Source organism: Schistocerca nitens, chromosome 1 (assembly GCF_023898315.1).
Source record: "Schistocerca nitens isolate TAMUIC-IGC-003100 chromosome 1, iqSchNite1.1, whole genome shotgun sequence".
Taxonomy (NCBI): domain Eukaryota; kingdom Metazoa; phylum Arthropoda; class Insecta; order Orthoptera; family Acrididae; genus Schistocerca; species Schistocerca nitens.
In genome coordinates, this window is record NC_064614.1 from 522,481,846 (window position 1) to 522,498,187 (window position 16,342).

The 16,342-nt window shown below is 42.2% G+C and overlaps 1 protein-coding gene across 1 annotated transcript in view; it reads left to right on the forward strand.

Moving 5' to 3' along the window:
• LOC126253284 (nuclear hormone receptor FTZ-F1) overlaps positions 1–16,342 on the forward strand; it is a 1,090,123-nt gene that overhangs the window by 853,811 nt on the left and 219,970 nt on the right. The gene's annotated exons all lie outside the window — the stretch shown is intronic.

A 16,342-nucleotide genomic window follows, 5' to 3' on the forward strand; every position in this document is an offset into this window, starting at 1 on the left:
CCTCGGGAGAGCCAGCAATGAGAAAGCTCTTCCATGTGGTGTTTGAGACAGGCGAAATACCCTCGGCCGGCCGCGGTGGTCTAGCGGTTCATTAGTTACGTGGTCGACCCATCTAATCTTCAGCATTCTTCTGTAGCAGCAAATTTCAAAAGCTTCTATTCTTTTCTTGACTAAACTGTTTATCCCCAATGTTTTACCTCCCTACATGGCTACACCCCATACAAATACTTTCAAAAAGACTTCCTGACAGCTAAATCTACACTCGATCTTAAAAAACTTCGCTTCCAGAAATTCTTTTCTTCCCATTGCCAGTCTACGTTTTATACTCTCTCTACTTCAACCATCATCAGTTATTTTGTTATCCAAATATCAAAACTCATCTACTGCTTTGAATGTCTCATTTCCTAATCTAATCCCCATCTGATTATTTCGACTATGCTCCATTATCCGCGTTTTGCTTTTGTTGATGTTCATCTTATCTCCCTCTTTCAAGACATTGTCCATTCTGTTCAACTGCTCTTCCATGTCCGTTGCTGCCTGTTACAGAATTACAATGTCATCGGCAAACCTCAAAGTTTGTATTTCTTCTCTCTGGACTTTAATTACTACTCCAAATTTTTCTTTTGCTTCTTTCACTGCTTGCTCAATATAGAGATTGGATAACATCGGGGATAGGCTACAACCCTGTCTCACTCCCTTCACAACCGTTGCTTGCCTTTCGTGCCCCTCGACTCTTTATAAATGCCGTCTGGTTTCTGTACGAACTGAAAACATCCTTTCGCTCGCTGTATATTATCTATCCCTGCCACCTGTAGAATTTGAAAGAGAGTATTCCAGTCAATATTGTTAAAAACTTTCTCTAAGTCTACAAACGCTGTAAACATAGATTTGCCTTTCTTTAACCTATCTTCTACGACAAGTCGTAGTGTCACTACTGCCTCGTGTGTTCCTTCCATTTCTCAGAAATTTAAACTGATCCTCTCCGAGGGCGGCTTATACCAGTTTTTCCCTTCTTCTGTAAAGAAATCGTGTCAGTAATTTTCAACCGTGATTTATTAAACTGATACTTCGGTAATTTTCACACCTGTCAGCAACTGCTTTCTTTGGAATCGGGATTATTATATTCTTCTTGAAGTCTGAGGGTATTTCAAAAAATGGTTCAAATGGTTCTGAGCACTATGGGACTTAACATCTGTGGTCATAAGTCCCCTAGAACTTAGAACTACTGAAACCTAACTAACCTAAGGACATCACACACATCCGTGCCCGAGCAGGATTCGAACCTACTACCGTAGCAGCCGCGTAGCTCCGGACTGACGCGCCTAGAACCCCTCGTCCACCGTCAGTATTTCAGTTGTGTTCATACGACGGTGTGTGTCATTTTGTTGAGCTTTTGTTTTCCATCCATTAATACCAGCAGATGTTCCGTTCGTCCTATTTCTTGTCCAAAGTGTGTTCCAAGATGAAAAACATATCTGAAATAACGCTACGCTACTATTTAATGATTCCCCGGGTTTGAATGGCGATAAATCTGTCGTTGCAGAGCACATGTAAAATTCCATAGACTGTCGGAAAACTGAAGAGGGAGCACGCGAGACGCCACTCTTTTCTTTTTTTTTTTTTTCATTTATTTACTTGCACGTTAAGTTCCGTAGTACCAAATTGAGGAGCAAATCTCCAAGGTCATGGAACGTGTCAGTACATGAAATTGCAACGTAAAAGTAATAACAGAGATAAATGAAATGTTTATGAATCCAAAAAAGTCAAACCATAAGTTTAAGTAAACACAACAATACAACAAGAATCGGCTTAATTTTTCAAGGAACTCCTCGACAGAATAAAATGAGTGACCCATGAGGAAACCCTTCAGTTTCGATTTTAACGCGCGTATATTTCTGCTAAGATTTTTGAATTCTTGTGGTAGCTTATTGAAAATGGATGCAGCAGTATACTGAGCACCTTTCTGCACAAGAGTTAATGAAGTCCGATTCAAATGCAGGTTTGATTTCTACCGACTATTAACTGAGTGAAAGCTGCTTATTCTTGTGAATAAGCTAATGTTGTTAACAAGAAATGACAGTAAGGAATTGACAAGAGGCATTGCTCGAAGGGCCCGTTTCTGAGTCAAAAATCTCTATCCAACTACGCCACAAGGAGCAACTACAGGCTTTTTCCAGACGTCACACCAGTTCCTCTACCGCGCTCCGTTTAAATGTGTGGCAACTCAATGCTCAGAGGCTCCTGGGAATGTTTACTTTTCTACTGAACGTGTTAACAATATACAGAAATTAGTATCTAATGTATCAAATGCAAGAAACGCACGTCAACAGACTCTACGGACATCACGGCACGCTGCACTGTACTGACAAAGGGGAACTGATTCTTACAATTAGTCATTCAGTACGGCAGCTGCAGCATTCTTCTGCGAATGGACGCTTCCCACACCACAACAGTACTCTCTTTCAGTTTACAGGAAGACTATACTGGTGCTGTATAGTTTATTGTCACATTTTGTTTGGGTTGAAACTTCCTCTGACAATGATGCTTGCAAATTATTTTTATTTGGTCCAATATTCTTGGGGTGGGGTGAGTGGGGCTGTACTGTGTAGTTGTGTGGAATACATATTATGTCGCACTAATAGGGGACATGGAGTATATGTGAAGAATGGTCATACAAAATGTCTCGCCGAAGAGAGTGTCAGGAATGCCAAAAAAATTTAGACCGTCAGTCAGTCTAACAAAGACGCGATATTTGCCGTAGAACCTTACTCAAGAAATGCCAAGAACTGATGTTAAATTTGGGATCTGTGAATATCCTTAATGCTCCTACATTTGTCTCCGGTAAAGACGGAATATATGTAGTTGGAGCAATACACGTCTGGTCTAAGTTTACCCTTTGCGTATTTTTAAGTACCTTACAAAGGGATGCAGATTGCCATACTCAGTATTCTGTGCATAGGTATTTTTATGTATTTGCTAATGCCTGTAATCTCCTTCTCAGTTCTTGGACTGTATGGAGTGACAGCCTGTAATGTTTATTTTTCCCAGTTGTTTCGCACGTTTTCTGTTACGCTAGTTTTCTTGCATTTTTCTCACTTTATTGTGAGACAGGTTTATACAGCACTGCTAAGTGTGCTACTGTTTACTAACATCTCCTGCTGTATACTGAAGAGAGCTATGTCACAAATAAGTGAAGTGAGAAAAGCGAAAGAAGAACATTATTTTTCAAAAAAAAAAAAGAAAAGAAATGTACTCGACATGCAAGGGGAGGCATTATTGCTACGTAAGACATGCTGTCAATCTTTACAGTCCGACTACAAAAATTAAGGCACCCTTTGAGTAACATACAAACAACATAAACAACATCCATTAAGAAAAAATTATACCCTAGTAAGATAGTAAACAAGTAAGGACTTTTTTAGAGTTTCATTCCCTACTCGTGAATATTGTTGTAAATCTTTGTTTTGAGCCAAATATCCCAAAGCGCTTGAACCTGTAAACTGAAAATCTTCTAACTTAGTTCTGGAATGGTGTTGACCAAAGGCCCGCCTTGAAGGCGACGAAGACGCCGTTTTCAACAGCTCATTGGCTTTGAACGAGATCCTGTTAAAGGACTGCGAGATGCTGGATGTTCTTTTGCGATACTGCAGAAAGACTTGGCATGAGTGCAGGGCAGTGTCTCGGGGTACTGTGCGCCGTGTCCACCGTTGAGGAAGAGTCTCATCGAGAAACTGACGTGCGTTGTTGTGTCAGTGCGGTGCAAATCCATCCTGTTGGAAGATGAAGCAATCGGAGTCCTCCTAAGTTTTGTAAAAAGCCAATTCTGCAGATGCTCAACGCTGGATAGGGCGGACGGGACCCCGAGACACTGCCCTGCATTCTTGGCCTCCAGTACCACCTGACATGACCCCATCCGTATTTTCTTGTGGGGATATGTGAAGGATAGTGTGTTCATCTCCCTTTTACCTCGCGACATAGAAGAAGAATAGAATAACAGTCGCCATAACTTCTGTAAGGAGCAGATACATTATTTAAAGCTTATTACAAATTTAGGTATCTTGTAGATGTTGTTCGTGCTGCTGCTGGTGGACACACAGTGCATTTGTAATAGCATAGCTATTCTGTGAGTATTTTGCAATACATCCCATGTTGGTAATATGTTTTTATCAATAAATATGGAGTTCTGAAATCAGTTAATTCTTCTTGAAACACCCTTTATAAGTAGGAAAACATTACGATATTACACCATGATACTGGTTTCAAGGTATTGCCTTCATTGCAGCTGCTCCCGGACGAGAGGTTTCGATACTGGACTCATATTCGGGAGGAAATGTGTTCGTATCCCAGTCCAGATTTTAATGGTTTCCTAAAATTATTTAAAGCGAATGGTGGAAGGATACCACTATTAGTTCCCCGCAGCTTCTTTTGCCCCCTTCATCCCTAAGCGCTTCAGCTGTATCGACGTACATGTCTATGAGAGAGAGCAATCATACTTTTACTGTCTGCCGGCCGTAGGCAACTGGAAACCCTACATTTTCGATCAGTCACTCAAATCGCGAATCGAAGACCCTGTAGGTCATGCCCCGACCTCACAATGCTCCTCCACAGCCAGCGATCTTGTGCACTTTGGATCCAGCTGTCACGGACCACCAGTTGGCAGAGGTCTTTCTGTAGCTCATCCTCCCATCGCTTCCTGAGTCTTCCGAGGGACGGATACCATCAGGTTTTCCTATAAGTACGGCTTTTGCCCGAGAGGTGTCTGGTCTCGTAGCAATGTGGCCTGACAAGCTTATTCTCCGCGCTTTCAGTTTTTGAACGATGTTCTGCTGCCTCATCAGCTCATACAGTTCTTGGTTTTTTCTACGTCTCCACGAGCTCCCTTCCTGGACAGGTCCAAAGATCCTTCTCATAATTTTTCTTTCGAAGACCAACAAGTTTTCTTCATCCTTCTTTGTTGTGCTTAGGGTTTCTGTCCCATACAGCATTATTGGCACTATCACGGCAATGTATGCCTTAAGTTTGGTCTTAATTGACAGATTCTTGGATGACGTTACCTTCTTTAGACTGAAATGCGTTTTAGACCCGTTCAAAATACGTTGGTTTATTTCCTATTTTAAATTTTTTGCCTGTTGAACCATGATCCATGGTATTTAAAATTCTCACTTTATCAAATTTCCATATCCCAACCTGTAATGGGATGTCATTAGGGGCTTCTCTTGATATGTCCATTACCTCGGTCTTTTCCATATTAATCCGTAACCCGAGCTTACTTGCATTTTGCGCTAGGTCCTCTACAGTTTCTGCCATCTCTTCCTCCGATTCTGCTAGAACTGCGATGTCCTCTGCATAGCCCAATAAATCTGTCCTGCCGTTTAGCGTCACCCCTTTGTTTTCTCTTTTCATTTCTCGGATTGGTTTCTCTAGGACCAGATTAAATAACAGTGGTGAAATAACATCACCTTGTCTCACACCCATTCTGATATGGAACTCCTCGGACAGCTCTCCTTGGTATTTGGCTATTGTCTCCGCTGTGCACACCTTGATCATATTTATTAACTTCATTGGTGTACCAAATGGTTCAAATGGCTCTGAGCACTATGGGACTTAACATCTGAGGTCATCAGTCCCCTAGAACTTAGAACTACTTAAACCTAACTAACCTAAGTACATCACACACATCCCTGCCCGAGGCAGGATTCGAACCTGTGACCTTTGCGGTCTCACGGTTCCAGACTGAAGCGCCTAGAACCGCCGGCCATTGGTGTACCAAACTCTCTCAGGATGTTGTACACACTTAATCTGTGGATACTGTTATAAGCGTTTGAGAAGTCCACGAACGTCACCGGAAACCGATAGTTGAATTCCCAGCACTTTTCCCAGATTTGCTCCACGGTGAAAATTTGATCGATTGTCGACCGTCCTTCCTAGAAGCCTGCCTGGTACTCTCCTGCAATATCTTTTGCAAATGGCTTAAATTTTTCAAGTATTATTAAAAACGGAACTTTATAAGGTACCCTTAGGAGAGAAATGCGTCTGTAGTTGTCCTAATTCCTATTACTGTTTTTTTTATGCGGGGAGAGAATGACGGCTGATTTGCACTCTTTGGGATTTTCTCTTTTTCCCCTATTTCTTTTATGAGATTGTATAGCTCTTCCTGAAGTGTTTCTCCTCCTGCCTTCAACATCTCTTCCGTTATCCTATCCTCTCCTGGTGCCTTATTATTCTTTAATTTCCTCATTGATCTTTCTACATCTTGTTGAGTCACTTGAATGTTTGCGGTTTCTCCTTCATCCTTTTATTATTCTCATTTGGAAAGACACTCTCTGGATCTTCAGCATTTAATAGCTTTTCAAAATGTTCTCTACACTTATTCAGAATTTTTTTCTTGTCTGCTAGCATATTTCCATCCTTATCATTAATAACTGAAGCTTCGTTTCTGTGATCGTTCCTCGCATGTTTCAACATCTGAAACATTTTCCTGCTGTCTGATATTGTATTTCCCTTTTCGATTTCATCACTCATATTGTTCATGAACTTTTTTTTCAGTTCTCAGAATCCTATTTGTTTTTCTTCTTACGGTCTTGAGTGCTTCCTAATTTGTTATGTGGAAATTCCTAAAGCTTTTTAAATAAAACAAACGTTATTAACATTCTGCGTCTTTATTCTCCGTGTCTGCATATTTGCAGCTCTCTGCCACTAGAGGGCTCCGAACTGTAGTGTGTAACATGGCGGTGTGTAACGTAACTATGTCGGTGCATGAGAAGCAGATTGCGGTAATCGAGTTTCGAATTCACACATGTAGCACCCATTCCTTCAGCAGAGGTGTGGTTGTGGCTTCGTCAGCAAAGTGAGACATTTTACAGTGACGGTATCAACAAACTGGTCTGTCGTTGGATGAAAAGTGTTCGTCGTCAGGGTTACTATGTTGAGAAATAAATATGGAGACATGAGGAATAAAGGAACGTCATTAACCTTTGTTTTATTTAAAAAGCCTTAATAGTTTTCACATAAAAAATTCGGAGTCATGACTTTTCAGCACGCCCTCGTAATAACGCAGGCCATACGCCTATCTGGTTTCCTGAAATTTACTCGATTTTTTCCCCCACATTATTCTTATGGTTCAATTAACACATAATACAAGCGTCGTAAGGTTTTGTTGATTTGGGTATTATTCACATTGTGGCACATCCATGGCTGATAACCATTTGCATTGGCTATAAAGTTTGCACTGAAATCGCCTTGTCGTTGACAGGTTAACATTGTGACAGTCGTGATGGCGTTCAGCTCTTTACTCAGTGAAAAACTATTTTACAGCTGTACAACTCGGTCCAGATACCAGTAATATATAATCTGCTTTCAGTTTGCTACTGCATAACAGTTTCTCGGATTCACTTTGAATGAGATTGTAAATGTATTCTTCAAATTTATTGAGTATCGATGGAGGGTGCCAAGAAATTGCTATTTTGAAAGTTACAAAATGCTGTCAGATATATTCTTTTTTCTCATTGTATTTGGGTGGCTAACGAAATAACCCCAACTTTTTACTGCCAAGAGGTTCTATCTGTCGATAAATATTACCAGCGAAAGTCGCCTCGTACTTGACACCAAGGCAGCCAGCTTAAATACGGCAGCATTGACGTAGCCCCTACTCTTTTTTAAACCGTTCTGTCTCCGTAAGTGTGAGCGGGCTACAGTACCGGTGAGCAGTACTTTACCTATTAGAACTGGACATCTGCAGTTCTTTGAGTATCGGTACGCCTTCGACGTGTGCTTACCCGGATTTCCCACAGTTGGGTCCTCCGCAGGGTTTGGCGCCTTTGTTCCCCTGCTTCCCGTCCTTTTGAGCCCCAAAGCCTTCCTTCCAGAGGTCCCCCTCCCCTTTTCGCCCCGCGTCCCTTTCTCCGCGCGCGCATGTCCGTGCCCGAACGTCTTTGTGCCTCGTGTTGGCCTACTTCGGCGAGGGCGGACCCCGGCAGTCTGCCGCGCTGACAGCCGGCCCATCTTCGCCTCTCCTGTCCTACTGCAGTGGTTTTCTGCTGTCTCCTCACGTGTGCAAACATCTTTTTACCGCAGCTGAAAAATTTGCCTTGTGCGAAATACGTTTTCTTTGCTTTGCTTTGCTTCATGAAGGGCGTACTGATGGGGTATTGTTGGCAACAACCACACCCGTACACTGATCCAAATACACCCCCTCCCCTCACACACACACACACACACACACACACACACACACACACACACAGTATGGACTGGAACGGTGGTCAACATTGACCCAGAACTATGTTAAAAGATTTTTAATCCACTGGTTCCGGATTGGGAATCCCTCCGCCTTGCTCAAAAGAACAAAGTTTTACAACACCATTCATGAGTAGGGAATGAAAAACGAAAAAACAAGAGTTGCTGACTTGTTTATTATTTTACTAGGGTTTTTTTTTCTTAGTAGATGTTGTTTGTATGTTAATTCAAAGAGTGGCTTATTTTCTTTAATCGGACTGTAAAGATTGACTCATGTTTTACGTAGTTTTGGTAATAATATCTTCCCGTGCGTATCGAGTACATTTTTTTAAAATAATGTTTTCCATGCGCCTTTTTCACGTCACGTATTTGTGAAATAGCTGTCTTCACTATACATCAGACAATGTCAGCAAACAATATCACACCATAGTAGCGCTGTATGAACCTGTCTCACACTGAAGTGAGGAAAATGCAAGCAAACCAGCGTAACAGAAAACACTCGAAACAACTGGGAAAAGTAAACGTACATTCTGTCACTCTATACAGTCCACAAACTGAGGAGGAGATTACAGGCATTAAAAAATACAGTATTTTGACTGAATTGCCCTTTCGTTAGCGTTCCAACATTTAGCAAGTGTTCACGCCGTACCCACAGATTTTAGGAGATTTTTTTGTTCTTGAGTGTGTGTGTGTGTGTGTGTGTGTGTGTGTGTGTGTTGTGGTGCAGTTTCACTATAACCAGTGGGTTCATCATATTTTCTGTAAAATAACAAAACAAATATTGCGTGATAACGTATACACACTGTGCAACACAATTAAAGGACCACTTTCTTCGAAAACTTATAGGTGTCTCCCATTGCGACGCACAAGTTTGAAATTAGGCTTAAAGGTGCGAACAGTCTTCTTCTGTAGTGGTGCGAAGCTGGCGCCCTGTGGCGTCGCACCGTGGGCCCGGCGGCGCTTAAGACATGCACATTTAGGGAAGAAGTTCATGTGAGGTTTACGGTATGTTAATGATGTCACATTGGCACCAAATGTCACCATAATTCTGCCCAATACCACCGTGGACATGCCGCACGTTGGGAAGGTCGTCACCCCCCTTCCCACCTCTCACACGCCCTTCACCCCTCCTGTTTGACGCCGCAGTCATGCCTAGCGTTGATATCATGGGCCACGGGTGGCCGAGGAAAACATTTCAGACACATCGCCGCTCAATATCGACACGAAAAGGTCTCAAGGGATGGCATTAAAGGGCGCCAGTGAAAGCACCGGTTCCCTTGCAGCGTCGATTCCCACATATTTTGCGGTCGAAAACTGCAGTACACAGTGCGATGAACAAGAGTTTCTGCCCGTCATCGCCGAGATGTCTGTAAGAAATGTGGGTAAGGAGTAGTATGACGTCCTTCCCATGTGTGACACATCCACGATAGCGTTGAACAAAAGTGAACCTTTAATTGTGCTGCGCAGTCTTTATACATTAACATCACATCGTCAAGTTTCTGTTGATGTCATTTGCAGTAAAGCTGATATTTTTCTCCGGTTTCTCATCTGCAGATGATCGGGATATCTCTGTTGTCTATTCTAAATATCACTAAAATGTTAGGCCTGAAATGAAACTATTGTTTTTTCCTCTGTTTAATGTCATATTATAGTACTGTAGTGATCTTAAATTCTTCATGCGATGTTACGATAAGGGGATGTTTTTCGTAGTTAGTGTGATCCTCGTATTGCGCTTAAGAGAACGTTAAATGCGGAAGAATATGAACACTTCTTATTGAATTGTGCACTGTGTACAGTAGGGGAACAGTTCGGAGACACTAGTTGTACCAGCTTAGCAACATCCATCCTGTCATGAAGCAACATCCGTTAGGCAATAGTTCGTGTATAGTAACATTCCTGAAATCGGGTGGCGTACCCAGAGTCCCGTCGTCAACCCAACAGAACACCTTTTGGATGAATTAGAAGACCGACTTGACTCTAGAATCCAGCGTCCAACACCACTACCTTCTCTGTTTTCGGCTCGTGAGGGGAAATGGGCTGCCATTCCTCCACAGATATTGAGACACCTCAGTGAAAGTTTCCCCGCATATTTCAAGGCGTCATAAAGACGAATAGTTGACAATCTCCATATTATTGTCCACTAATATGTTTCTTAATATTTCCAATGAGATTGTGTGCAAATTACACACACACTCACACACACGCTCAGCAATTTCCATACGTGGCCTAGTTATCCACATGCTGCTATTTTCCTGTCTAACTAAACCCATTTACCAGGTATTTAAATACCAACTCGTCATTTCCGCTCTGTATGTACTGCAGAGGAAGGAAGAAAGGAAGAAACATTAGAGTCAAGGACGAGGTCGTTAGAGGCGCTGGAAAATATCGCTATGCAGAAGAATGGGAAAGGTAGTCGACCGCTCCTATTCAAAGAAATCACCTCGCCGTAAGCGATGTAGGAAAATCACGAAAAACCTAAAAATGAGTGACTGGACGAGAATTTAAATCGTCGTCCTTCAGAATACAAGTCCCTTGACTTATCGCTCGTGTCTGACCCTCAAAAGATAAGAACTTTTTTCTTCTTATGTCACAATCACACATATCACTGTCAGATTCTGATCTTCTGTAGTTTGTATTCGGTTTCATTCATTACAAATTGCAATTCCTGCACCAGTTACTCACTCACTTGTTAGGAATTCCTACATTATCTGCAGTCAGATTGTCTCATCAGCCTTTGGCGATGTCTGCCGCCACAGGAAACGAAACGCCAGTCCCGAGAATGTACGTTACGCCACGGCTGAAGTGCCGGAAACCAGAAGTCACTAAGAAAAAGTCTGGATAATCGGAATTGCAGTTTGTATTATGTACACTGTTGTATTATGTACACTGTACCTGTTTAGCCTTTTCTACGTCTGACACGTAGTCTTGTAAGGAATCGCCTTAATCCAATTTACCATCGATTCAACGCTACGATGTATAGTTATGCATCCGAGTAAGTCGCTTCTTTATCTCGTGACGTCTAATCTCATTGTATACCTACTGATGTAAACGAAGTCTGGTAACTGGGATGAAAGATGTTACTTCGGTTTTCTGTGCACTTTGAGTGAGGTTATTCTTAGACGCTTTGTAAGAAAGTCGTCATAAAAAGGCGGAAATCGAACAGTATTACTAAGGTAGAAGTTTCTCTCCTCCCTATATAGCCCGATTTACGATGACTGCTCTCATAGGACCTACATCTACATCGATACTCTGCAAATCACATTTAAGTGCTTGGCAGGAGGATCATCGAACCAACTTCACAATTCGCCATTATTCCAATCTCGTATAGCGCGAGGAAAGAACGAACACCTATATCTTCCCGTGCGATCTCTGATTTTCCTTATTTTATCATGGTGATATTTTTGCATTCGGAGGAGGAAGTTGGCGATTGCAATTTCGCGAGAAGATTCCTCCGCAACGAAAAGCGCCTTTGTTTTAATGGTGTCCATCCCAAATCCTATATCATTTCACTGACACTCTCATCTGTATTTCGCAATAATACAAAACGTGCTGCCATTCTTTCAACTTTTTCGATGTACTCCGTCAGTGCTATTTGGTAAGGATCCCACACCGCACAGCAGTATTCTAAAATAGGACGGACAAGCGTAGGGTAGGCAGTCTCTTTAGTAGATCTGCTACATTTTCTAAGTATCCAGCCACTAAAACGCAGTCTTTGGTTAGCCTTCCCCACAACATTTTCTATACGTTCCTTCCAATTTAAGTTGCTCATACTTGTAATTCTAGGTCTTTAGTTGAATTTAAGGTCTTTAGATTTGACTGATTTATCGTGTAACGGAAGTTTAACGAATTCCTTTTAGCACTCACGTGGATGACCTCACACTTTTGGTTATTGAGGGTCATTTGTCAATTTTCGCACCATACAGATGTCTTTTCTAAATCGTTTTGCAATTTTTTTTGATCTTCTGATGACTTTACTAGTCGATAAACGACAGCGTCTTCTGCAAACAATGTAAGACGGCTGCTCACATTGTCTCCCAAATCGTTTATATAGATAAGGAACAACAAAGGGCCTATAAGACTACTTTGGGGAACTCCAGAAATCACTTCCGTTGTACTCAATGACTTTCCGTCAATTACTACGAACTGTGGCCCCTCTGACAGGAAATCACGAATCCAATCACATAACTGAGACTATATTCCATAATCACGCAATTTCACTACAAGCCGCTTGGTGGTACAGTGTCAAAATCCTTTCGTAAATCCAGAAATACGGAATCCATTTTAAATCCATTGTCAGTAGCACTCAACACTTTGTGCAAGTAAAGAGCTAGCTGTGTTTCACAAGAACGATATTTTCTAAATCCGTGTTAACTGTGTATCAATAGACCGTATTCTTCGAGGTATTTCATAATGGTCGAATAGAATATCCTGCAGCATATCGACGTTAATGATATGGGCCTCTAATTTAGTGGATTACTCCTACTACCTTTCTTGAATATTGCTGTGACCTGTGCAGCTTTCCAGTCTTTGGGTACGGATCTTTCGTCGAGCGAAGTATTGTATATGATAGTTAAGTATGGAGCTATTGCATCAGCATACTCCGTATGGAACCTAATTGGTATACAGTCTGGACCAGAAGACTTGCTTTTATTAAGTGATTTGTAGTGTTGGCAGAAGAGCCAACACCGTGTTACTAGAGGAGGCCGAAATGCACGCGTTTTAGCTCACGCAGGCTGGCGTGAGGAGGCAAGGACTATACTGACGTGAGGTCTGGAACATGGCAAGGAATTAGAATTCAGAAAGCGGACGTAATTACTTTGATACTTAACTTTAATCCTTTAATGACTCACAATATTATCTGTTCAGAAGACAGTAACTGAATATGGCGCCTTGCTAGGTTGTAACAAATGACGTAGCTGAAGGCTATGCTAAACTGTCGTCTCTGCAAATGAGAGCGTATGTAGTCAGTGAACCATCGCTAGCAAAGTCGGCTGTACAACTGGAGCGAGTGCTAGGGAGTCTCTCTAGACTAGACCTGCCGTGTGGCGGCGCTCGGTCTGCAATCACTGATAGTGGCGACAGGCGGGTCCGACGTATACTAACGGACCGCGGCCGATTTAAAGGCTACCACCTAGCAAGTGTGGTGTCTGGCGGTGACACCACATGATTTAAGTTGCTTCACTACTCCGAGGATATCTACTTCTATGTTACTCATGTTGACATCTGTTCTTGATTCGAATTCTGGAATATTTACTTCGTCTTCTTTGGTGAAGGAATTTCGGAAGGCTGTGTTTAGTAATTCTGACCAACAGCCTGGTATTATACGTGTGACGAAACGTGTATATTCAGGGTAAGAAGAGATTCTAAAGCGGATGTTTTTTATCTAAATGTAGACATCTTTTTTCCAGATAAATGTCACACACAAGCATGAAAACGTTGTCTTTACTAAAGCTGCGGCAGCCAAAATGCATGTCGGGAGGCCTACCTGCGTAGGTATGCATTGAAATATCAGACCGAACCAGCATACGTAGCACGGAATCGGCCAAAGCTAAAGTTTATCACAGATGAGAAAGATGGAAAAATGTCAAATACCTTTAGAGCGTCTCTTTTTTTTTTGTCCGTAGCTCGTGGTCGTGCGGTAGCGTTCTCGCTTCCCGCACCCGGGTTCCCGGTTCGATTCCCGGCGGGGTCAGGGATTTTCTCTGCCTCGTGATGACTGGGTGTTGTGTGATGTCCTTAGGTTAGTTAGGTTTAAGTAGGTCTAAGTTCTAGGGGACTGATGACCATAGATGTTAAGTCCCATAGTGCTCAGAGCCATTTGAACGTCTCTTTTCGGGGTGGCTCTGATAACGTGTTGCAGAAGCGTCCCTATTTGCGATACAACAATAATCAGATGACAGTACTCCCATTTCCCTTTATATCTTTGCTCCTTCAGTGAAATACTTAGGTGAAAACGCACACTATGTTCATCTCTCACGTCACCACAGTTTGGTGGGAAGAAATCCAGATGATACTGCGAAACGTACACTTCTACAAGGGCCGTTCAATAATTAATACAACACATTTCTTTCTGATAGCAGATTGATTTTACTCAGGATTCCACTAGACCATATTATTCCCCAGTCTTTTGGCTATAAAACCCCATTTTCAACATAATCTCCGTTAAGCTCGATGCCCTTATGCATCGGTACTGGGATGGCCTGTATGCCCGCATGGTACCACTCTACTAGTCGACGTCGAAGCCCGTCTTGGTGCATTAATAACCTCCCCATCGTCCACGTACTGCTTCCCGCGGAGTGCATTCTTCATCGAGCCAAGTAGATGGAAGTCGGGAGGTGCGACATCGGGGTTGTAGGGTGGATGAGGAAAAACAGTCCAGTGTACTTTTGAGTTGTGAACTCTTCACGGGTGCGCAGACTTGTATGAGGCCGTGTGTTGTCGTGGAGAAGGAGAAGTTAGTTTGCATTTTTTTTGGCAAGGAACAAGCTGAAGTCGTTTCTTCAATTTCCTGAGGGCAGCTCAGTACCCTTCCGTGTTGATCGTTGCACAATGAGGGAATGCATCGAACAGAACAATCCCTTCAGCGTCCAGGAAGACCGTCACCATAACTTTATCGAGTAAGGAGGAGAGGTGGTGTGGCGCCACTCCGTGAATTGCAGTTTTGTTTCCGGTTCTAAGTGATAAACCCATTTTTCATCGCCTTTGACCATTAGCGTCTACAAATTGTCACGAGCAGCCTTGTGACGCACAGATGGTCCTTCGTTGTTTTTCATGGTCTTCTGTCTTACAAATAATTTTTTTTTTATTGAAAATATTCATTTCCTCAGGAGGCGCAACTGAAAACTTCATCGAAGATAATGTCACTTCACCGCAAATATAGCAGAAGTTATATGTTTAATTAATAAATTCGAGACATTGTTGCCTTTTTGTAGTAGATAACCAGCTGTGAAAGTACATCACAATAAAATTCTTGTGAAAGCCATGTCCACTTTTATTACAACAGTTCATGTGCACTGAAGTCCCATACCTGATCACAATGTACCCCTTATGGATTGACAGTGCTGTGAGAATTGAAACTTGCTCAGGAATGCTGCCGATTGTTATAAGTCGAAATATAAGATGAAAGTAACTACAGGTGCTGGTAATAGTAACAGTTTGAAAACATGAGCTAATATGCGAGTTTTAGCTTTAGTTTCGAATTCAGTGACACAAACTTCACAAAATTTAGGTCATTTTGTTTCCATAACATTTTGCAAATTGATTAGTGTAGTATTGTAATCAAAAGGTCTGTTATATGATCAGTGACGGACGAAGTTACGTTGTTTTGTGTGATGTTTTAAACAGCTTATGATCTGTAGGAGTGCTGTAGCTGTTATTTGTCATTAGCTTCAGCCATTCACACTCCTGCAGAGCGCAAGCCGTTACAATTAAAATACGCTAATGACGTATAGAAGGGTCCCCAGCTCGTGGTCGTGCGGTAGCGTTCTCGCTTCCCGCGCCCGGGTTCGATTCCCGGCGGGGTCAGGGATTTTCTCTGCCTCGTGATGACTGGGTGTTGTGTGATGTCCTTAGGTTAGTTAGGTTTAAGTAGTTCTAAGTTCTAGGGGACTGATGACCATAGATGTTAAGTCCCATAGTGCTGAGAGCCATTTGAACCATTTTTGAACTTATAGAAGCAACATTTAGCCACTGAAGAAAGAGGCCTTTAGCCGCGTTTCGGCTCAGCATTTCCGTTACACGCGTACCACAAGCACACCTTGGTTACACAGTTTTTGAGCTAGCCTACTTGCCGCTGTTAATGCGAGATTGGTGGCACACTGGGCGGCTCGCAAAATACGCTGCGGTAAACTCTCAACTCAGAAAACTGAATTCTTTGTTGAACTTACTTCATTCTCGAGCCGTAACTGATTAATAATATAAACTTGATTCGGCGATGGCCAATGCTCCATAATACTAGTATCATTTAAGCTATACCGTTTCAACGCTGATGTTCAAGATTTCGAGAACTCGTAGATTGCAGGTTTCTCCCACTTATTTCTGTGTAGGTACTGATGTTCCGTAAGTCACTTGAGAGCTTGAAGAAAAACAGGTTCAAACAAATCAGTTA